General features: G+C 44.9%; 1 pseudogene across 1 annotated transcript; it reads left to right on the top strand.

Annotated features, from left to right (window-relative positions):
• The first annotated feature begins 659 nt into the window (after window positions 1-659).
• Window positions 660-2,438, top strand: LOC310775806 (kelch-like protein 10 pseudogene; annotated as a pseudogene). Its single transcript has one exon. The product of its transcript is annotated as a kelch-like protein 10 pseudogene (transcript).
• The last annotated feature ends 22,968 nt before the right edge of the window (window positions 2,439-25,406 follow it).

Raw genomic sequence — 25,406 nt, 5'->3', positions numbered from 1 at the left:
TGTGTTTTAAATTATTACAATTGTGGGCGCCATGTTGAAATGACGTCAAATGACGCGCTGGGAGCAACTAGGGGTTGAGAAATAATACACGAGTTTGGAAGTAGGAACTCCGAGTTAATGTGGCGTTTAATTAAATTTTTGCTAGTAGCAAGTGGCAATTTGCCGTAAAAAATGTAACCATAATTAATATTAGACCAAAACAAGCTGCAGAGACTATGGCTTCGGCGCCATAGCTACTAGGGGCCGATGACATACTCACCGATGACATCATTGATGAGTGATTTATGATGGTATTAGTAATAATACCATAACTATGTCACTGATGATTTCACAATCTATGCATACGTGGCATCATCAGTTGACATCCGTTCACTGGACATTGTGACATATCATCGCTGATTATGTCCCTGTTGACGTTGTTCATTCATTGACTCACTCTTCAGTTGATGTCATAAATCACTGGTGATGTCACCGTGATGTCACCGTTTAGTCACTGATGTCACAATGTCTATGCATAAGTGACATCTCAGTAATTTATGTCAGACACTGATCGTCAGTGATGTAAATCATTCCCTGCATAGGCTATAAGTACGACGGCAAGCTGGGCACAACACTCTCTAGGAGGACAAAATTGTCCAGCCTTTAACGAAAGATAAGCTATGGATCCAGGTTTGCCAAACAAAAGACACGAAAAAGGAGAAAGGTCAATCTGGTCGGCGCTTAATGAGCAGCGTGTGCATTCGTCACCACTGTGCGACGCGGTCATCAGAGTCGATGGTGTCAAATTCAACGCCCACAAGAACGCTCTCTGCACCTGCAGTGACTACTTCCGTGCTCTCTTCACCCATGGCTTTATCGACGATAATGACGACAACATCTATGACATTCCCGGCCCCGTTCCCGCCCCCGTGTCGGCCGACATGATGCGGCTCATCATCGAGTACGTCTACACCCGCTCTGTCCCGGTGACCGAGAACAACGTGCACGAGCTGTTGATAGCAGCAGACTACCTCTGTGTCATGGGCGTTGTGCGCTTATGCTGCGAGTTCCTGGAGGCACGTCTGTGCCGGGAGAACTGCATCGACATCTTCAATTTCGTGGACTTCTACTACTGCCCGGACCTGAGGTGCAAGGCCTTTCGCTTCATCCTGGTCCACTTTGAGCAGATCGCCGCCGCCTCCGAAGAGTTCCTGGGACTCTCTCTGGAGCAGCTGACGGACATCCTGGGGCGGGACGATCTGAACGTGAGGCGGGAGAGCACGGCGTTCGAGGCCGTGCTCCGCTGGATCGCCCACTCGCCCGAGGAGCGTGAAGGTGACATCTCCATGCTGCTGCCCAAGATCCGCCTGGGCTTGATGACCACCGACTACTTCATCAAGCAGGTGAAGGACAACAGTCTGGTTAAGGACAACACGCAGTGCCATCCCGTCATCATCGACGCCGAGAGGGCCATGGATGTCGACACCGTCAACAGAGCCTCCAACCCTCTGACCCGCCCGCGCCTGCCTCATGCTGTCCTCTTGGTCTTCGGAGGCTGGACCCACGGCCAGCCATCCAATGCCATTGAGGCATATGATTCCTGCGCACAGCTCTGGGTCGATGTCACAAACCGTGACGAGCGTCCCCGGGCTTACCATGGCACTGCTTTCCTAAATGGCGTCCTCTACTGTGCTGGCGGCTTTGAAGAAATAGAGCAGTTAAGTACTGTGCGGAAGTTTGACCTCCGTACCCGCACCTGGCACGAGGTGGGGCCCATGCATGATCGCCGCTGCTATGTCAGCATGGCAGTACTGAATGGCAAGATCTACGCCATGGGAGGCTACAACGGAACTATCCGGCTCCACAGTGCTGAGACCTATGATCCTCAGACCAACCAGTGGACTCTGCTCCCGCCCATGAATGAGCGGAGGAGCGACGCCAGCGCCACAGTACTCAATGGCAAAGTGTACATCTGCGGTGGTTTTAATGGGACGGACTTCCTGGAAACAGCTGAGTGCTACAACCCAGACACCAACCAGTGGACGCTGATCGCCAACATGAGCAGCAGACGCGGCGGCTTGGGCGTCATCGCCTATGGAGAGCTCATCTATGCAGTGGGCGGCTTCGACGGCATTGACCGATTGCGCAGCGCCGAGGCCTACGACCCACTGACCGACACATGGAGCGCCGTGCCCGAAATGCCTAATCCACGCAGCAACTATGGCATCGAGGTGTTGGACGACCAGCTGTTTGTGTGTGGAGGCTTCAACGGCACCATGGTCTGCTCCAATGTGGAACAATACGACAGGAACACCAACAAGTGGCACAAGGTCGAAAATATGGAGATCACACGCAGCGCGCTCAGCTGCTGCGTGGCACATGGGCTGCCCAACATGGCCGATTACGCTGCGCCTCGCCCGGCCCTGCCCACCCCCGGCACTGAGCAGCCCACCCCATGACCTACTTGTCTACACACTTTTCAATCAGAGAGACTCATTCTTTGGTGAACTATTTGTTTACATGTGCTAAAGAACAATTTACATGTGCACAATGATTATTATAGAAATCTGAAGTCTTTTAGCGTTTAGACTCCATCGTGACAACATCATGATATGAATATAGCAATAAAATATGCAGTAAATTGGGTCACGGTAAAACGTGAGTGGTGGTCAAGATGTGAGATGCAGACACAATTAAACAAATAGGATGAAGTATGAAACATTTGCTGTTACAAATAGTAACAGGTCAGGATAGACCATGTGCACATGAATGAGGTCGCGATGACAGTGAGATGTGTCAGGTGATGTGGCCCCCGGTGGACTTTCGTGTCTCGTGGACCTCATGGGACCCTGCTTAACATGTGCAATTATGAGGAAATGAGAAGAGTGATGTGCAATATGAAGAAATGTGACCCAGTATTCAAGATGAGAAGCTGAGACGTTAAAGTAGAACACCACCACATGACTCACCAGATCAATCAATCAATCGATCAGCCGATCAATTAATCAATTTCTTTATTTATAAATCACCAAATCACAACAAGTTATCTCAAGGCGCTTTACAAATCGAGCAGGTAGAAGACCAAGTTCTTTGTATTTTACACCAAACAGTTGACACAATTCTCACATGCACTGGCTATTTTACTGCACAGGTCATGTGCCAATTGAAACAATTTCCCACCAAGAGCACATGCCCTTATTAAGGAAAGAGCCCTTTAATGGAGGAGAAGCCTTGAGCAGACCTGGCTCGGTGGGCGTTCATCTGCCATGAGTGGTTGGGTTGAGAGAGAGAGAGAGTGGCAGTGATAACAATGATACCATTAACAACTATAATAAGTAGTAATAGTAATGCACAATTACAACAGTAGTAACCGTAGCAACTGTAGTAACAATAATAAGACTAATAATAGTATTAGTAGCGGAGGATCCATCCTGTGTCCGCGTCCATAACCCCTGCAGGGACGAGAGACACAATGACTCCGGGCAAGAAGCCAAGTCAGTAGCATCCATGAATGTGAACAGATAAGGCTCAGTGTGTCATGGGAAAGATTTCCCTGTAACAGGAGGAAACCCCCCCTGACAGCATAACTAGGGGCTGGTGAGCCGGCCCTAACTAAGCTTGATCAAAGAATGAAAGTTAGATCAAAATTGGCGCCAACCTCAAACTATCCAATCAGAGAAAAGTTGGAAACAGAAGGTCAGATCACAATGCTTGTAAAGGTATTATAATGTATTTTTTCACTCTGAATCCAACGCCGTCATCCGTGAGTCTCTACTCGTTACAATTGCGGAGATAAGTCCCGCCCCTGCATGCAGGACTACAGCAGAGAGATAGAGAGGACAGCGGGGGGTCGGGGGTTTCAAGTCACTGACCAAACACTCTATTTCAGTGATTGCTGTCAGAATATAGAGAGCCATTTAACACTTATTTCAACACAAAAACATCGCTGAATTTACCTTTAAGATAAGAGGGTTATTACTTACACAGGCAATGTACACCAGATGCGTTACGGCTGCGTTGCGGATCCAGCAAAACTGCTGGATCGACTCTCGCCCATGTTAATTGATGGGCGATACATGCGGTACGGAGAGATTGCGCACCTGCTCTGTCTAGGGACAACATATTTGTAGATTCCCGGTTAGTGAGGCCAGTTTATCTAAATAACTTGGTTGAAAACCAAGTTATTTAGATAAACTGGCCTCATAACGGGAATCTACAAATATGTTGTCCCTGCCGGCTGGTGCAAATTGCATGATGGGATACCTGGCTGTATGTGTATAGTACACTATATGGCAAATTAAATCCATTTATGTTTCTATACTGTACTATACTGTATGCTGCGTGTGTACTGTACAGTAGCCGGTTTGGGTGAAGTCTGCTCCCTGACATGAAAGCTGGTATAAAGTGCCTGTAGTAGCCAACTAGGCCCTCGATCACACAGGACGCCGAACGTAAGCAGAACTGAAGCTTGAAGCAGGCACAAGCATGAACGTACGCCTTACCGTTCACACAAGACGCCTTCTCTTTTCCTCTCAGCGCCTCTACTCTCGCGCCTTGAACATGGCTCATGGCTTCACGCGTCACGCTTGGAAAATCGGCGTGAATCCTGAACGATCGCTTGAGCGTGGCGTGAGCGTGGCTTCGGCCAGGCGTCGGCGTGGCACGCGCGCGGGTGCTGTGAACGGCTTTGCCTGTTAACAAGGACGCCTAAATGGAACTTGTGGGTTCAGCGTAGGTAGAGCTTAAGTTGAGCGTTGCTTCGTTGTCCTGTGTGAACGAGGGCTAGCTAGCACTTGAAACAATCTCATATTCAAGGGCAAATCACAATGGCTGATGCCTCCTCCTCTCTGAGCTTGAAGTGCCCACAGCCCAAGTGCTACCCAGCTAATGTGCCTCAATCTGTCCAATTTCACACTTCCTTGAGTTGGCCGTGAGCCCCGCCCACCTTAAGGACTCCAGGAAAGCCCTCAGATGCCGCATATGCTGACGCCAGCTGCTGATATAGATGATCATGTCATAGGAGGCTGCAGTGCAAGGAAATGTAAAAAAAAAAAAAAAAAAAAAACTGGTACAACCTGTACGGAGAGGAAGCCGTTTCCTCCTTGGACTCTGGTGACGAGGGAATCTGCCAGTTGCCATTGGTCAAATCCAGTGGTGTGTGAAGGGTGAGTGGTGCACTGATCCAGAGGTTTGCGGGCATTCGATTGGCATGGCATTTAGGCATTCGCCTTGTTATAGTTCACATGTAGGAGCACATGAGCATAGAGATGATGGGGCTGTGTTGTGATAGTTCACATGTAGGAGCACATGAGCATAGAGATGATGGGGTTGTGTTGTGATAGTTCACATGTAGGAGCACATGAGCATAGAGATGATGGGGTTGTGTTGTGATAGTTCACATACAGGAGGAGCACATGAGCATAGAGATGATGGAGCTGTGTTGTAATAGTTCACATGTAGGAGCACATGAGCATAGAGATGATGGGGTTGTGTTGTGATAGTTCACATGTAGGAGCACATGAGCATAGAGATGATGGAGCTGTGTTGTGATAGTTCACATACAGGAGCACATGAGCATAGAGATGATGGGGTTGTGTTGTGATAGTTCACATACAGAAGGAGTACATGAGCATAGAGATGATGGAGCTGTGTTGTGATAGTTCACATACAGGAGGAGCACATGAGCATAGAGATGATGGGGTTGTGTTGTGATAGTTCACATACAGGAGGAGCACATGAGCATAGAGATGATGGAGCTGTGTTGTGATAGTTCACATGTAGGAGCACATGAGCATAGAGATGATGGGGTTGTGTTGTGATAGTTCACATGTAGGAGCACATGAGCATAGAGATGATGGGGTTGTGTTGTGATAGTTCACATGTAGGAGCACATGAGCATAGAGATGATGGAGCTGTGTTGTGATAGTTCACATACAGAAGGAGTACATGAGCATAGAGATGATGGGGTTGTGTTGTGATAGTTCACATGTAGGAGTACATGAGCATAGAGATGATGGGGTTGTGTTGTGATAGTTCACATACAGAAGGAGTACATGAGCATAGAGATGATGGGGTTGTGTTGTGATAGTTCACATGTAGGAGCACATGAGCATAGAGATGATGGAGCTGTGTTGTGATAGTTCACATGTAGGAGTACATGAGCATAGAGATGATGGGGTTGTGTTGTGATAGTTCACATACAGAAGGAGTACATGAGCATAGAGATGATGGGGTTGTGTTGTTATAGTTCACATGTAGGAGCACATGAGCATAGAGATGATGGGGTTGTGTTGTTATAGTTCACATGTAGGAGCACATGAGCATAGAGATGATGGAGCTGTGTTGTGATAGTTCACATGTAGGAGCACATGAGCATAGAGATGATGGGGCTGTGTTGTGATAGTTCACATGTAGGAGCACATGAGCATAGAGATGATGGGGCTGTGTTGTGATAGTTCACATGTAGGAGCACATGAGCATAGAGATGATGGGGTTGTGTTGTGATAGTTCACATACAGGAGCACATGAGCATAGAGATGATGGGGCTGTGTTGTTATAGTTCACATACAGGAGCACATGAGCATAGAGATGATGGAGCTGTGTTGTGATAGTTCACATGTAGGAGCACATGAGCATAGAGATGATGGAGCTGTGTTGTGATAGTTCACATACAGGAGCACATGAGCATAGAGATGATGGAGCTGTGTTGTGATAGTTCACATGTAGGAGCACATGAGCATAGAGATGATGGAGCTGTGTTGTGATAGTTCACATGTAGGAGCACATGAGCATAGAGATGATGGAGCTGTGTTGTGATAGTTCACATGTAGGAGCACATGAGCATAGAGATGATGGAGCTGTGTTGTGATAGTTCACATGTAGGAGCACATGAGCATAGAGATGATGGAGCTGTGTTGTGATAGTTCACATACAGGAGCACATGAGCATAGAGATGATGGGGTTGTGTTGTGATAGTTCACATGCAGGAGCACATGAGCATAGAGATGATGGGGTTGTGTTGTGATAGTTCACATGTAGGAGTACATGAGCATAGAGATGATGGAGCTGTGTTGTGATAGTTCACATACAGGAGCACATGAGCATAGAGATGATGGGGCTGTGTTGTTATAGTTCACATACAGGAGCACATGAGCATAGAGATGATGGGGCTGTGTTGTTATAGTTCACATACAGGAGCACATGAGCATAGAGATGATGGGGCTGTGTTGTGATAGTTCACATAAAGGAGCACATGAGCATAGAGATGATTGAGCTGTGGTGTAGTGCTCGGGACTCTTCATTTCAGGAATTGCTTCTATGTCTTGCTTCCGTGTCTTTGTGTCAATCACACACAGAGGGACATGTCACTCGAGCTGAGCATGCTCACGTGCGATATGTCACAATGTCAAGTGTGACCAGTGCATTGACTTTATGACATCGTAAGTGATGTCACTCGGGCTGAGTACGCTATTGTGCGTTGATGATGTCACAATATCATCACTGATGCCATCTCTCACTGATGACATCACAATTGCTCTTATGACATCACATCAGCTCGCAGCTATTGCAACCAGATATAGCCAGCATAGCTGTGCAGCAGCTCTATAAGTCACTCGGTTGGCGGGTCGGTCTACAAAATATGTTGGTCCTCACTTGAAGCCTTTGCAGGGCTGGACACACACACACACACATGCACACACACATTAGGGAGCAGTGATGTCATCAGTCTCTGTCACAAATCACCAAGCAATTGTGATTGATGTGAATTTTGTGGGGGTGGGGGAGCGCCCTCCACCCTCATAGGCCAGGCCATTTCCATTTGTTTTGATCTTGTTGCAATTACATGATTAGATGTGAGTTAAGAGTTTACACAGGATGTCCAAATCATCTGTTCATACTTCACACAGTATGTAGGCTATATTTCAATTGTGTGTGTGTGTGTGTGTGTGTCTGTGTCTGTGTGTGTGTGTGTGTGTGTGTGTGTGTGTGTGTGTGTGTGTGTGTGTGTGTGTGTGTTTGTTTGTTTCCTCATTTAATCCTGGCTTAGCCCTACTAATAGTGCATACACCATAAACGTTTTCCACAACCAAATAATCTATGGGATTGTAGGCTAAGCCAACTCTTCCCTGCTCTTTACTTGCCACCTAGTCTTTGCACTCTCATAACAAAGTCCATGGAGTTTCAGGTTGACATACTGCATCATCTATCTATATTCAATTAGGGGCCGTTCGTTATTTAGAAGGGGGGGGGGGGCTCACTGGAGGGATTTGGAGCGCTCTGAAATGAAAAGCTGTGACCCTTCTCTGACCAATATATGTTTTTCCTTGACCAGTGACTTGAGCAGTGATTGTAAAAAATATGATTGACCCTCCTCGAACAAATGTTACACTATTTTCGCTTGTGAAACAATGTTCAGTGTCAATAAAATCATAGGCAGCGCGAGGGCATCACGCATGGGACAAAATGAGGCAAAGCACATAAACGGCTCGACTCGCGCTATGAGATAAGAAAGGCCACATCTGGCCATGAGAGAAAATATTAAATTAGGATGCATATTAAGCACAAAATGAACACAATTATCGCCGATTTGGCCAAATTGAGCAATTATCGCCGGTTTGGCCAAATTGAGATTAGTACTAGAATAACATTTTACATTTCTTCTTCACACAAGCAGCTGGCTCTATTTCGGTCAAGGCAGCCAGTGCAGATCTCCATGCACTGTGCATCCATAACAAAACGACCTCTCCACTCCAGCTCCGGTTTTTAATTTGTTTTGTTTTCTCAGTCCCGATATTCTCGGCTTGTGCTGTAGCGTGCGATTCGGGGGCTGTAACAGTTGAACTGCCACGTAAATGACGCACAGGAGGAGCCCGTACGGCTTCAAAGCGCAGATGAAATGTCATCAAAGTTGCCAATTGATTTGATACTGTCGCCATCCACCCCTCATCCAACAGGCGTGTCTGCATGCAGTTTCCCCCTGACATATGCAGGTGTTTATTTGTTTTTCTTTCTTGGAAGTTCAGTCATCAAGCCTCATTTCCCTACATTGAGTGACGAGCATTAATTAGACAAACCCAACATGCTTGACCTCATGCATCAAAACTGACTATGTGTGGGTATTAACACATTCACTGCCAGCCGTTTTTTCTTTACTGTAGGTAGCTTCTGCCAAAGGTTTTTTTTGAGGATTCTGGCTCATCTTTGAAGAGCCGAGGATTATTTTCTGCTAAGATTTTGTGAACACAAAATATCTCAAAAGAACTAATAGAATGTGTGCTTTCTCTGTCTAAAAGAGTTAGTTTGTAGAGTTAGTAGTTATGTAGGCATTAGCAGTAGAATACAGCATGGTTTCAGCGTCTGAAAATTTAAGCTGAGATAAATAGCTTTTTGTGAAATTCGATAGAACAGTCACTTTAACCATTTATTTTTGGCGTAAGACGTCAGACCACTAAACAATAGTTTTGAACAGTAATTTCCTCCATAGCAGCAGGAAACCCCCCTCTCCTTCAAACTCCTCCCTCCGTGTGAGTTATCCTCCCTCCGTGGCTGCAGCGGTACAAGCGAGGCTCTGCCTGGCTGCCTGGCTGCTGGCGGCTGCTCTTTGGGCGAGTCTGCATGGGGCTCGTTCCTTTCGGTTGTGAGCTCAGCTGGAATGAAGCTGCGTGCGATTGTGGGCTTTCTGCCGGTGTTTCAAAGTGTGTTGCACCCATAATCTATTATGCAAATTTGCAATCCCCCACCGCCAGCTCTCAGCGCGAAAGCGAAAGCGTTTTCGCCAATCCATTTTACAGTATGAGAATGGTTTCCTTGCGCGTTCCGCTGCAGTTTTGGCTCGGCTTTTTCTAGTCTGGAGAGCACTGTCGCCACTTAGTGGGTCGGTGGAATGGGTTGTACACGTTCGTTCTGAGCCCCGTTCTGAGTTCGTTCGTTTTTGTTTTTTTTGACGACTTGACTCGTCAATGGCAGTCAACCGTTGGATTTTTTTTGACGAGTCAACTCGCCAATGGCAGTGAACGTGTTAACAATGATGTGTTTTGATGTGCCATGGTTTATTATAAATTAATTTGGTGTGCTTAGCCTGATGATTTCCCTCCATCTCTCTCACCCAGCTGTCACTTGTAGGCTACTCACGGTTTTGAGTCTTTTCTTTTTTCCAATGAGAAACAATACAACGGGTCATACCAAAAGGTTTGGCCAGGAGGGGTGTTGTTGAGAATAGTTGCTGAATTCCAAAAAGCAAAAATGAATAAATAGATAAAATAAATATATTTTTGATCCATTCAAATTTGTATAACCCTCCTCTGGACTCAAATTTATAACAGTAACTCCCTGAGACTTACAGTAATTTTAAAAAGCATCACCCTCCCCTATTTTCCTCTAGTGACCCCTTCCATAAATAACGAACTTAGCCTACTGAGTGGTTGTATTGGGCAGATAGCAAAAGTGTGTTAGCCGACTTTGTAAATGTATCTACTGTATCTATCATTCCTTTTCTCCTTTTGTGTTGAGTTCACCGTAGCATTTAATTTTCAGTTGACTCAAAGTCATCTACTCTTTAGTCATTGCCTCTCTGATCAGCACCCCTTCCATTTGGGTTGTACCACTTTGGGCACCATCTGGGGGCGGCCGATCAGTTCTTGAGTGCCTGAGTCTCGCCATCGTATGATTACCCATGGGACCTGAGGAAGTCAATTCTCCATTCATTTCCCCCAAGACGTTTGAAGAGTTTTACTTGGACAAACCAAGTGATTCAGTTATATTAAGAATCACGAGAGGGAAAACACAAAAGCAGAGTTTTATTTTCTCCTCTCTTTTTTTGGTCTGAGTGAAATGTTCTATGGTCTCTCCTGATTCTGAATATATAGCTGAATCACTTGGTTTTGCAACTAGCCCTGAAGAAGGCCTTATGGCCGAAACATGTTGGCTGTTTTTAAATTCTGTTCCATGAAGAACTAGCCTTATATTAAAGCTTTTTAATGAAGAAGAGTGCCTTGGGACCTCTTTTGATGAACTCTATGCTTTCCCCAACATCCAAAGAGCACCTTCTGAAAGCATTTTTTCACTATAGACTATTTAACTTGACAACAAAAACATTCTAAATTGAACCCCCGCTCACTTCCTGTTGCAGTGTTTGCTATGGACATAAAAGAAAAAAAAAACATTCAAGTGCAGGACTGACCATTCTATGCGAACCGTCTATACAGCTGAGCAGCGAAAACAAAAGTAACGATGTCGAGTGAATATTTCTGCAGTTTGCCGAATGCTGAGAAAAAGGAAGTGCTGTGGGGTTGCGCTCTGGTGAAAACCGTCTATAAGGAACGCCAAAGCCCTCCTTTCCTTTCATACATAGCTGAATCACTTGGTCTGTCAAAGTAAAGTATAAGTAAGTATAGACGGGTTTCTGTGCAACGTCATCACATAGATGCGCGCGCATCACCGGGGTAGAAAGCCGCTCCACACCATAGACTGTGCGCTCCACACACTCGTTTGAGTTGACTGCTGCCTTGTCAGGCGAGGCGGCAACAAGTCGAACACCCCCGACGGCACACTCGCTGCTGCTTTTCTTCTTCTGCAGTTTTGTTTAACAGCGGTTTGTAAACAAATTAAAACATGCATTAGCTCAAATGACCCAGCCCTTCAGATTAATTATTTGATTGTTAATGTAGGCATTACAGGTGGTATTTATGTAAAATGTAGAGTGACAGCTTGGAATAGATATGAAATTGAAGTTTCTACACTTCGCTGTGGGTTTGTGATGCACCTGTGTTGAACCAATGGGTGATCAGCTCAATGCGTTTCTCATCATCCTCTGTCCCTGCGCGCGCACGCACCCACTAATGTTTGTATACAAGAAACCCGTCTATAAGGAGGGAATTAAATCCCTTAGGTCCCATGCCAAACCCGGTTTTGTATGTATATATATATATATATATATATATATATATATATATATATATCTACTGTACAGTATATATATTCCTCTGACTAAGAATCCAAAGTGAGAAAATGCTCAGTGTGCTACCAGCTTTGAAGTACATAATATCATACCTGCAGCTAAGATCAATGGTTTTGGGGTTAGAAGGTGAAATTAATTCTCTGTGTGTTTCTCAACTCGAAGCTAACTCTAAAGTGTATGGCATCATAAACAGAGCACACCATCACATTACGGGTTACAAGGTGGAATTAATTTTGCTCTTGTTTCTGAACTCGATCTGAACTCTCAAAGTGTATGATGCCATAACAAAACACACATAGGGTACATTGTATACGGTATGATGTCGAATTTGTGCCACAAATGTGGTATTACAAGGAGCGAGTTTTGAGATTTACAGCAACCATTCAAGATACTGACAAAGTTGGATGGAGCAAGATTAAGTGCACGTTCACACAATAGGCAGAACTGAAGCTTGAGGCAGGACTGACGCTTGAGCGTCCAGCTCAGTGGCCTTGTGGTTCGAGTGTCCGCCCTGAGACTGGGAAGTCGTGAGTTCGATCCCCGACCGAGTCATACCAAAGACTATAAAAATGGGACCCATTTGCCTCCCTGCTTGGCACTCAGCATCAAAGCGTTGGAATTGGGGGGTTAAATCACCATGTGATTCCCAAGCGTGGCGCGCTCTGCCGCTCACCGCTCCCCCAGGGGATGGGTCAAATGCAGAGAACAAATTTCACACATTGTGTGACAATCAGTGGGACTTTACCTTACTTTACTTTCACACAAGAAGCCTTTTCTTTTCCTCTCAGCGCCTCCTCGGCGCGCCTTGAACCCGCCCACAACTCCCATTGAATTCATGCCAGGCAGCTTCAAGCTTCACGCGTCGTGCCTGGAAAATAGGACTGAATCCTGAACGATCGCTTCATCGCGGCTTTGGGGTGCGGCTGGTGTGAACGTTCTCACCTGTTAACAAGGACGCCGAAATGAAGCTGCGTTGTTTCAGCGTGACTTTGGCGTTGCTTCGGCGTATGGTGTGACCGGCCACTAAGATTGTCGTTACGACATTGGTTTGTCACACTGACTATCAGTGTGAGCTAGCAGCTGACTATCAGTGTGAGCTACATGTAGCAGCTGACTATCAGTGTGAGCTAGCAGCTGCCAACGGCAATTGTAACGGATGTTGCTCCTAATGAAGCAGGTCATGTTTTGTGGTGGGGGCGCATTTCGTCAGCCTAAAAAGTGGTGCATGCTGGTGCACTTTCTGCTACTTTAGCACCGCCGACTTCAAAAGTAACTTGAGGAAAGAAAGTTCAGCTGTATTGTGAATTTATTTTGAGGCAAGGGGGTCTGTCAGCAGCAAGAAAAGCAAACATATTTATCTTAGCAAGACACCAAATTGGAATGGACCATGCCAAGAGTCTGTAGGGCAGCGTGCCAGCAGAGTTGAGCAAGGGCAGAGGCAAGGCTTTTGGGCTGTAGCAAAAGAGATAAAAGATGACAACGATGGAAAATATGGATTAATATAAACATTCAAATGGAATCTTAGAGCGAGGTGAGAGAACATACAGTGGGGGGGAGAAGATGAGAGCGTTGAATAGGCTGTTTAAAATAAATGTGCATACAACATACAACAAGTCTAGATGTATTGTTTTGATGTCTTGCATGTGAGCTGTGTGACTGACTAAAAAATGGAACAGGCCAGCACACTAAAATGTCTGTTGAATAGGTCATCTGGCTCAGACTGCAGCAATGGACGTTTCAGCCAAAAAGCCACTGACAAAATGATCCGTGCTTTATTTGTCCCCAGTCTAGTCAATACAAGATCCTTATGCTTTAGAATTCAAGCAACATGTCTAGTTTGGGACGGAGTGTGAACAGTCTACAAAATTAAAGGTCCCATTTGATATTTTTAGATGTTTAAAATAGGGGTTCCCAACCTTTTTTGCACCGCGGACCGCTTTAAGAGCACGGTAAGCCTTGCGTGCAAATAGTGGACGCACTCCTCACCTGTTGGGGTCAGGTTACGCAAGTTACGCGTGGGGCTGGAGCTGGTCTTCCAAGGGGAGAAGAACCTCTCCCTCTCCCTGGTTATGGGTTAGGGCAGTGATACTCAACTGGCGGCACCTACAGTACAGTGCACCTGAACGCAACATGCAAGATACCCGCTGAATAAGTGTCCAAATGTTCATGTCATTCTGGTCAATACTCCACTTCTGTTATAGCATTTCAGTCTGGAATATGGAATATCTTTCAATAATCTATGATTTAGCTGCTAAATTGTCAAATACCGCCGTCTGCTTGCTACCCAGGCACTTATGTATGTACTAATTTAACCTAACTAACTATCCGGTGTGCACAACATTGTCAGACTAAACTCTGGCTGACACCCCAAAAACCTACAATCCGCTACAGAAAAATGTATATTGATTGTTTATTAACTGGCCCCTGGCCTTCTATCATTTCACGAAAGTGGCCCCCGGGCAAAGCAAGTTGAGTATCCCTGGGTTAGGGTCTCCAGAGGAAGGCTCCACGGACCACTTTTAGGAGGGGGAGACCCTACCTTCCCCTGGAGACCCTACCCCTAAGCCACCCACCATATTCAAACCCTAACCCCAACCAAGTGGCTACCAGTGCCTAACCCTAAACTCCCTCCCCTTATGGCTAACCCTAAAGACCCCCTACCCAATGCCTAAACCCAACCCAAATGTTAAGGTGTGGTGGCTGGGTCCAATTAGTCCAGAATTAGAGGCAGGTGTACGTGCTTCGGTGAGGAAATGGTAGGAGGTGAGGAAGTGGTGGGTTGTGGGGTTTGAAGTCCAGGGAGTCACTTTTGTATAGCCGCCACCATATTCACTTTTGAATATGTAAAAAGTTTTAAAGGAATACGTCAACTTTTGGGGAGTTTCGTCCATTTGCCATATCGCCCACACACACCGTCACTCTCCATACAGTATACAGTGAGCTACACTCGTCCAGTTGGTTAGTATGGGATGGGGGAAATGGTGCATCCATTCAAAGTCACCAAAAACACACATTAGACACAACAGCGCCAAAAAGCTGTATGTATGTATGTTCGGGTACTCAGCACGCGATGAAATATTAATCCATAGTTACGTGAAACTTTATTGACGGAGCAAATCCCCACACCGAGTTACTTCCTTGTTTGCCTGTAAACAGCGCTTCCGCTGTACACAGCGCATGGCATGCGCTATAGTATGCCGCGCATGCGCTGTACACCTGGCGGCCATGTTTAGAAAGTAGTTCCGGCTATCTATTTACCTTTAAAAAAAGGATTGTTTCTCCGCATTTTGGACTAATATTTCATCGTGTGGTGAGTACCCGATTCACAACATGAACATAGAGCTTTGTCTTATGGAAGTCAAAACGGCTCCTTTGGAGGCATTTTTTTCTTTACATGGCTTCTGTGGATTTCTGGGGACCACTTCCATGATGTATTATAGCACAGCATGCCCAGGTCCTTTAGAATCACAGAGGCTCGGGAAATCCTCATTCACACAAAATTGGACCTTTAACATTCGATTGGGTTTTACTCACCCGTTAATGTGGTCTCAATGTTTCTGTCTCCTTATCCTTCTCTCTCATTCCTCCCTCTCTCTCAAACACACACACACACACGCACACACACACACACACACACACACACATACACCAGACACACACACACACACACACACACACACACACACGCACACACACACCAACACACACACACGCACACACACACACACAGCATTTTGGGAAGAAGTCCAGCTACCATGGTGAGAGTGATTAATGAGGCCTTTCAGAGCACAAACACCACATAATCAGAGATGCTGAGGATCTGTGTCTGCTCGCTGTCCTATCTGAGCAACATAATCAGAGATGCTGAGGATCTGTGTCTGCTCGCTGTCCTGTCTGAGCAATTATGCCTGGGACTCAATTAATCTGTTACCCAACAATCAACTCAACTGTATATCCTTGTTGCCCGCTGCAATTTCCCCCGTGTCTTGAATCAGAGATGAGTTTGTCAAATGTCAAATGTCAAAGTAACTTACTTACAGTACTAATATGTAACACTAAATAACTTAATCTAACACTCCACTGTCAAAGCATTGTCTGTTAAAACTCATTACTGAGCACCTCTCCACCAGTGTTGGGGGTAACGCATTAGAAAGAAACGCATTACTGTAATCACATTACATTTGTCTGTAATGAGTAGTGTAAGGCCCTTAAATCAGGGGTGGGCAACTATTTTTCATGGGGGGCCACATGAGAAACCCAGATTGTTGCCGGGGGCCGAACAAATATTGTCATGCCGTAACCCATGGATGGGCAACTTTGATGATAGAGAGGGCCACAAAAAAATGTCCTCGCTACCAGATTTTGCTGAGGGCTGAACGGCGCCAGCGCGAAAAATTTGGGGCATTTGAAGCCAGGTTTAGAAGAATAACTCATTTTAAATTAACAGTTGTGATGTCATTATTCAGTCTTCTTAACCACCAATATTTGATCCTTTTCCTCACTCACTCCTATGTCACCACCTGCTCTCCCTGCAGGGCTTGAAATTAACTTTTTTGACCACCTGCCAATATGGCTGCTAGATTTTAAAGTTACCAGCCAATTAGAATTTCCACTAGCCGAAATGTTTTTCTTGAAATAAACCAGAATATGAGTGGGTTAATTTAAGCATAAGTATCAGTAAGTGGCCCAGGATTCTCAAAGGCTGTGTTGAGGGTCACACAAGAACAAAAATGCACTCTTGAAGCTAAATAAATCCAAAACCAACAAGTTAATTATTTAAATTTCTACTTCAATGTAGAACAGTCATGTCTTACACATGAGATTACTTTTAGCCTTTTAGTCATAAATATTATTGAAAGATATTCCATATTCCAGACTGAAATGCTATGACAGAAGAGTATTGCCCAGAATGACATGAACATTTGGACACTTATTTAGCGGGTATATTGCATGTTGCGTTCAAGTGCACTGGTTTTTTTTTGCAATTCCATCGCGGGCCACACAGGGGGCGCCCGCGGGCCAGCCCATGGATGCCTTAAATCCTGTCATCACATTACAGTTACTATGTAAACACATATGGCATTACTTGCATTGCAAAGTTCTTCAATTAGCTGCAGGATCAGGATTGAATCTACAGGATTATGGAAAAAAAAAACACCAAACGTGCGGTGCTTTTTCATGCACTCAATTACACAACACAGCAACTAGATTGGATGGGCTGGAGGGACGGGGATGAGTGAGATCTTGTGTATGTCCTTATTGGGAGAGGGATGTGTGCTGATCAGTGTTGGGCAAGTTACTCTGGAAAAGTAATTAGTTACTGATTACTGATTACTCCTCAAAAAAGTAATACAAGTTACTTTACTGATTACTTTTTCAAAAAGTAACTAGGTACGTTACTAGTTACGTTACTAGTTACTTTTTTTTTTTTTTTTCCCCAAAATACCTTACACTTAAGTTGTTACATGTCTACCATGTCACTGTATTAATCATTTTCGCTTTGGTATTATATAGGCTATGTTAAAAGAAATGCCAAAGGCATTTTACTGAAATTCGGTTAGAAAGAACAGGAAGTGGTGTGTTAAGACCGGCTAGCTTCACACAAAATGAGAGTCAGACATAACGTGAGTGTAAGAAAGATGCTGCTGTCGGAGTGGTAATAAAACAACACAGCCTCAATGCAAACGTTTCAAGCTTTGTTGCTGAAAGAAAAGTGATGAAGTGATGAAGGTTAGGAAGTAACAAAGTGTACAACACTTAACCAAAGTGTATCTGTTAATCCAGTGAACTGTTACACCACCCAAGTCTACCTCACCAAGCGTCGCCTTCAATTTAGCCTCCATCCCTATCCCGCATATTCTCTCTCGAGGTAGCCAGCAAACGTCTTTCTCTGTGTGGCTGCGGCAGCTTGATATTGTTCTTCGTAGCTATTTTCTCTATGATACATCGATATGAGGGCGAGTCAACAGTGCAAATAGGTAGCATCTGCCAAGCTGCTCGCACATAGTTTACAAAGGACAATAATGTTCCAGCTTTTGAATGCATATTTCTCTTGCTCGTCTCCTTCTTCTGACTCGGTTTGTTTTGAAAGCCGGCGTGCGCGCTCTGACGCTGCGCACATACACTATGACGTATATGTGCACGCGACAGGTCTACCTGAGTCCGTGAGGATAAAATGTTTTCTTTTCTTCTTTTACATAGAAAACACTGCATTCTGGCAGGCAATGATGTAACGCAGTAACGCATGCGTTACTTGGATTAGTAACTGTAATCTAATTACTGTTTTGGAAATTGTAATGCCTTATATTACTTAGTTACTAAAAAAGTAACTAATTACAGTAACACATTACTAAGTAACTGCCCAACACTGGTGCTGATACAGTATGGGCATAGGTTTCATGTTATATTGTTAACTAGTGGCAATTAGGTGACAATGCATCTCAGACGATGTTGCGGAGTAACGCAAAAGTAATGTAACGAGTAGTGTAACGAATTACTTTCTCCAGGGAGCAATTAAGTAAAGTAAGGCATTACTTTTTTTTTTAAGTAATCTGTAATGTGTAATATATTACTTTTTTGAGTAACGACCCCCGCTCTCCACACAAAACACATTATTAACACTGTGGTAAAACCATACGATATGCAGGCCTATTCCACTTTACGTTTCCACAGAGTGCTAGTGCAACAGCCTGCAGTGCAGCAGACAATAATCAAGCTCACTTTGTTTTGATTAGTCAAAATATCAGATTCCTTGCTTTTATAGTAGGATTTAACTCTGCCACTTGGTGACCTACTACCAACCACCCACGGGTCCGCGACCCAACTGGTATAGGACCCCAGTGGCGAGGCCCCAGAATGGGCTAGCACAGCAGGAGAGGTAATGAAATGCGAATGGCAGAGGAAGAGGCCTCGAAATGTCACACACACACACGCTCGCTCAATGTCTCGTATGAATATACGCTCATGGCTCCTGAACTAATTGAAAGGAAATGCCTTTTCAAAATGTGTTGTATAAAAGCAGATACACCCCGTCTTGCATGTTGATCTTGAGCCCTGTGTCAGGATTCGTAATAGAAAAAGACCAACAGACTGAGAAGTAGAGAGCAGCCACCCCCCCCCCCCCCCCCCAGGCACTACTCCAAGGTCAGATTTGCATTTTTCACATGTAATGGTTACGTGGAGGATTTGGTGTGAGCTAAGCTCCGCCGGGATCCGTGCGTACCGGGGTCAACCAAGCAGAGACAGGAGGACCAGGCATGGCTCACGAGGAATCCTCTGACAACAGGGCCTTCGATGAGAAATATACATTCTGGGAATAATGTTGTTGTGGAAGCACCTACCTATAACCGCCCAAGGAGGAATCCATCAGTAGGACAGGGAGATAGTTAGCGAAGCAATCATTGGCTGGGTGAAATAAGGACGAGTGCATCTCGGACTTGGCACCCTTATTCCTGGTGTGATGCTTGATGTGTGGGCCTTTTGAAAGGAGTTACCAGGACCATGCACACTTAATCAGGGACATCAGAAGAAGAGTGCACATCTGCTTCTTCTTCTGCTCGGAAGAAGGAGCCTTCGCCTGGCAAGGAATAAAGAGTACATGGCACCAATTTAGTCTCAACAGGTACTGATATTGGGCTATGTCTTCCCAAAAGCGCTAATTTAGCGTTTGCGCTCGTTTAACGCCGTGCGCAATGCAAATTGGGGGGTGGACACAAGCGCATGCCTGTGATAATTGTACTGGGCATTGGCTGCCACAAGCCAAAGCAGGCGTTTCAGCGCTAAAATGTGGTGATAGATGGCATTATGCTATCGTCAGCAGCGCGCAATTACTTTGCGCTAAGAGCTTTGAAAAGGACCTCTTACGCGCAAATATCTCTCTGCGCTGGGTTGCGCACCATAATCTCCGTGCAGCACACCGCAGTGCAAGTAAAATCCCTTTTGGATATGTCATTACGCACAGCCTTGTCATGCCAGGACATCAAATTATGCTGCTAAAATTGGGTATTAGCAGATAATTCAGTGAGGCAATCAACTATAACTCACTGAGAAACTTTTATCACATCGCAAAGAGGGAAATTAATTGAGAAAACTTGTTGGACAATGGACATAGGCTATTTACCTTCATAACCACCCGGAGGGTCGTTGGCACCACAGACGATATGTAAATAAGTTCTCTCTGTCCTCGCACGAGTGAGTACACTCTATTACGCATAGAGAGAATTACAGCATATTGCCTAGCGCAAACAGCCATTGCAAGATGGGAATCTGATTGGTTTTGATTGACGTAATGCCCAGCCTTGCCTGGCCACGCCTGTGAATAATTCTGGTAGTTAAGACCGCCCAAATCCCGGCGACACGTGCCGTGAACCTTTCCGCATCCCGGCCGAGAATTGCATCCCCAACATATTTCGGGGCTGTTTTAACTTAGAAATCATGGAGGTCACATCTACCAGACAATTATATCACTTTTAAACAGTTACATTTCTGTATAAATCATTACAAGTAGCTCCCGAGAGGTGGGGATGCTTTTTTTTTTAATGCTGGGCGGGGGAGCAAAACTCTGCAGAACACCTGGGGGTCGGCACAAGGCGGAGTGCTATCTTCTGTGCCTTAAGGCACACGCAAACAGGTGCGCAAACGCTATTAGGGGATAGCGCCTGTCGGAAGATAGAGCCCAGTGTGTTTCCAGCATAATGAGTGGCATGTTATTTTCTCATCGGACATCATTAGCTGGCTTGAACTCTGCCACATGATACCTAAAGTAGCGCCTGACTACTCCTTGAATATTCTGCACTAAGAGATGGCTTAATCAGGTGTGTATCATGTATCTTGAATCATAGTACCATGCATATTAAGACAATGTTGTTTACTTTAGAACTGTATTTACCGTAGGGCTGTCCCGAATACAGCTTTGATTTATTTGTAAGATTCATACCCGGGGAAGTTGTTTCCAGGATTGCCCCAGACTTTCCAGGTGTTTCCAGGACTGTTACAACCTCCGGGGAGCATTGGGCCCTGGGAACATTGGTACGCTCCCCAACACACAATTTCCTACTCGGCTGTTTGCATGACATGAAATTGGTTATTCCACTTTTCCCACTTTTTTCCCATCCCCATCCTTGACAGCTAAACTATTGAAGCTGACTTTATGAAGTTATAAATGTAACACAATGTTTGAAGCATTTTTGAGTTTGTCAATTATTATCATATTTTTTCTTTGATAATGAGTGGAGCACGAGAAAGAGAGAGAGGGAGCGAGATGGCAAACTACCACTGCGGTGTAAATTGCAGTAAGATGTGCGTCAAAGGTCGTCTAAATAAACGATTTGCGCTCATCCGTACGATGGTATAGCTATTTTTCAGAGCAGCATGCACGCCCATATGGCACAGATGGGAGCGCGAAGCCGCTTGCTACCTTCCCGGGCACCGGGCGCACGGCCTGACGTTGCCAGGTGTGCAGGTGGATGATGGGAAAGAGAGCCAGCACAGACACAAACGCCACCGCAAATGCCTTCTGCGCCGCTGTGCGCTACAGCTGCAGGTGTTACACTCTCGTGCCCCCTGCCACTGTTGTTTCACAAATGTTTAGTGCATAAACACCAGATTTCAGTTTAGATATGCAGAGAAGCAGTATCCATGAATGTGCCTTGTAGCTATTCTGAAGTCTTTAGGTCGGATGAATGATTATTAACTGGAGATCTGGAGTGCTTCCAGATTTTTTCGACAAGCAATTATGCTTCCATAATTTCAGTGTATATTATAGTCCAGATGAAATATTTATAAATCCAGCATTTAATTTATAAATATTTTATATAATGATATATAATAATGTACATTTATAGTCTACAATGTATCCATCGACCAACGGGGTTTGCCGAATGTGTAGATGAAGCTGTAACTGATGATGTTCCTGATCTATAGTAGCTCTGATTAATACTTTACAATAAAATTCTAATTCCCTCTCCGAATGTATGATTTCTGTATCCACTCAAGTCAGGAAATCATGAGTCAGATGTGCACTGAGCCAATCAGTTAAGTTGAGCAAAACAGGGAGATGTAATCAATGTTGTCCCAGAAAAAATAGATTCTTCTGGAAGCTAGGCAGAGTGGAGCTTTAACCTAACTCGCATAAATTACTGATTCATTAGGCCTTAACTGAATGAATCTATTTGCACAAAAAATAAATCGTTTCCTCTATTGAGATGAAGAAGTCCAGATGAAAAATAAATCACTTGCATTTCAATGCAACCTCAATTTGCATGCCAGATCCCAAATTGGCATTAATTTCACATCTACAGAATGTGAGCGCTATGCTGTTGTCGCTGTCTAATTAGTGAAGCCATTTGCTGTTCCTCTGAAACTTCCAGCCCGAGTCAGAAGGATCTGGTAGGGTTTGATCACACAGTATATCATCTTTGTCCCAAGGCATCTCTTCAGTTGGAAATGTGAGCTACTTTATTATGCCTTTTTGGAAGTCACACAGATCAATTTAAAGTAAGGGGTTAGTGTGTTTTTGACAGTGTGACGCCGTCTTCTTAAATGCACTATTTGTAATATTTTTGCCCACTAGATGTCACGCTGGAGCTGCAAAACATAAACAGTCTATAAAATACCTTGCTCTGATATAGCGTCTGCTGTAATGCAACCGCAGACACTCGTCTGCCATCGAGACATGCATAGCGAGCGATTTATTTGAAATAAAAATGTCAACTAGTGTGTAAAAATAGAAAAATAAATACAATTCAATACAAATAAAAAATCAAATCAAGGACATTTCTCTGACATTTCTACTTTTTGCTGTATCGAAAACGTACCGAACCATGACACCACTGTGTCGTGTCGTATCGAACCGAACCGAATTTTTTGGACCGTTACACCCCTAAATAATGTGCAAAAATATCATCTGTAAAGGAAGGAGGGGAAAAGGAATAAGGAAAATGCGACATTTACAAAAATGCTAATTTGAGGCATGAGGTAGCTAGTGTGCAAAATCCAGTTAAATAAATATGCAGAATAGTTCAAATGTTTCATTGTATTAAAATGCAGGGCTGTGGGGTCTGACCCACCTGATGGCTTTGGTGATACTGGGTCTAAGTCAGGGATACTCAACTTGCTTTGCCCGGGGGCCACTTTCGTGAAATGATAGAAGGCCAGGGGCCAGTTAATAAACAAACAGGGGTGGGGTGTTAGCCGGAGTTTAGTCTGACAATGTTGTGCACACCGGATAGTTAGGTTAAGTTAGTTAGGTTCAGTTAGTTAGGTCAAGTACATACATAAGCGAGCAGACGTCGGTATTTGACAATTTAACAGCTAGATTGAAAGATATTCCATATTCCAGACTGAAATGCTATAACATAAGTGGATATTGGCCAGAATGACATGAACATTTGGACACTTATTCATAAGTATATTCATAAGTATCTTGCATGTTGCGTTCAGGTGCACTGTAATTTTGTTTAAAAAAAAATTCAATTCCATCGCGGGCCACACAGGCGGGCGGCATGTGGCCCGCGGGCCGCAAGTTGAGTATCACTGGTCTAAGTGTTTTGGTTTGTGATTTGAAGATGTGATGCCACTTGCCGGAACATAAGGGAGAGTCCATAGTGTATGAGGTCTTGCCTCCTCATACATATTGTGGCATTCATGTTCAAAAATGGTGGCATTGCTGCCTGGAGGATGTTCTGCCATCTCCACCACCCTCTGAAGCACTTTTTGTCAAGAGCAGAGCAGCTACCGTACCATGATACACACATCAACGATATACTTCTTCAGCACTGTGCTTCTAGTGAAGCCGGACTGAGTCTGGGACGGCGTGTTGAAGTTGCTCTGACGCAGACGCCAGTGATCTTCTTGCAGATGCTGGGCTTATTGATGTTAGCTGTGACGTGCAGCTTCTTGACATCAACAGCCAGCTGCTTTGTTGTGCTGTCGTTTGGGGCCAGGTTGTTTCTCACACAGCAGGATTCCAGGCTCTTATCTCTTCCCCGGGGAAGAGATAAGAAGGCTGTCTTCGTGATGAAGTCCAGTACATTTTCATGTTTCATTTCAACATTTAGTTGGAGCATAAACCCCTTGAAATGATTAATGGTCTTTATTTGCCAGGTGTCCTTTTCCTCAGGAATTGAGACAAAATATTTCTACTACTACTACTCCTACTACTCCTCCTCTAATAATAGTAATAATAATAATAATACATTTGGCAAATACAGTATTTCTGGAGATACTGTACTGGGAGGCGAGAGGCAGGCTCGTGAATGCGCAGAACATCACATCCACCAATTTTTCCGGGAAACTCTACCCGTGAGGAGCAGAATCACACGGGCATCGCTTTCCAATGGCTGAACGCAGAGAGACGGGGCTGGGCTCATTTCTTAAGTTACGTAACGGAGCATTCACTCATTGGTAGTAAAATGTTTTATTTATTTCCCCCCAAACTTACGGATTGGACATTTTTTCGTAACGGACAAGCCCGTCTTTTATTGTCACACGAACACCACAATACATGCATGCGGCCACAACACACTCATGCTGACGGTGGCCGGTGAAAAGTGTCCTCTGCATTTAACCCATCCAGGCATGTCCTTTCCTCCGAGGAGCAGGCCAGGAGCAGTGGTCGCTTTCTCGTACAGCGCCCGGGGACCAACTTCGGATGTTGTCGTCACTGGTCGGATGACAATGACGATCTGATCTTCTGCATGTTTTTGGTGGGGGGTTGTATACGGAGGAATTCCCTGGGGGGTATGGGGAGAACATGCAAACTCCACACAGAGATAAAGGCCCTTACGACGAGATAACCCACCTGGGCAGTAGGCACTGAAGATATGGGGGGGAACACAACCACAGCGCTCACAGTGTCCCAGGCGAGAATCGAACTCAGGACCTTCTAACTGTGAGGCGACAGCGCTACCGACTGCGCCACCGTACCAATTTAACCGTACCCATTTAACAGAGGGGCCCCAATTAGTTTTCCCCAGGGGCCAAACTATGCTGAGGGCCAAAAGCCAATCGTCCATGCGTGGGGGGTGGGGGGGGAGTGGCAAAAAATGTCGGCCATTTGAAGCCATATTTAGAGGAATATCTGATTTTTAATTAACATTAGGATTAGACGGTTGTGATGTCATTATTCAGTCTTAACCATCAATATTTGCTCCTTTTCTCACTCACTCCCATGTCACCACCTGCTCTCCCTGCAGGGCTTGAAATTAACTTTTTTGATTTAATGTTTTTTTCTCTCTTTTTTTTTTTTACGTTTTTGCTCGTGACCTTATTCACACTCAGCAGACAGCTCTACTTGCCTGACGCGGCCGGGCTCCATTTCTGATAGATGGGAGTACGGTACTTTATTTAATCCCGGAGAGAAATTATTGCGTTACAGCAGCAGTAACACCAATGTAACACAACATACTTATATCAAAACCACACAAAAGTAGGTGTGAAACAAATACATGTCATCAGTGATGATGTCATCAGT

The sequence above is a fragment of the Poromitra crassiceps genome (genome assembly GCF_964638095.1).
Source record: "Poromitra crassiceps genome assembly, chromosome: 4".
NCBI classification, from domain to species: Eukaryota; Metazoa; Chordata; class Actinopteri; order Beryciformes; family Melamphaidae; genus Poromitra; species Poromitra crassiceps.
The sequence above is the reverse complement of the archived record's forward strand: the minus strand, read 5'-3'. Positions and strand labels throughout refer to the sequence as shown.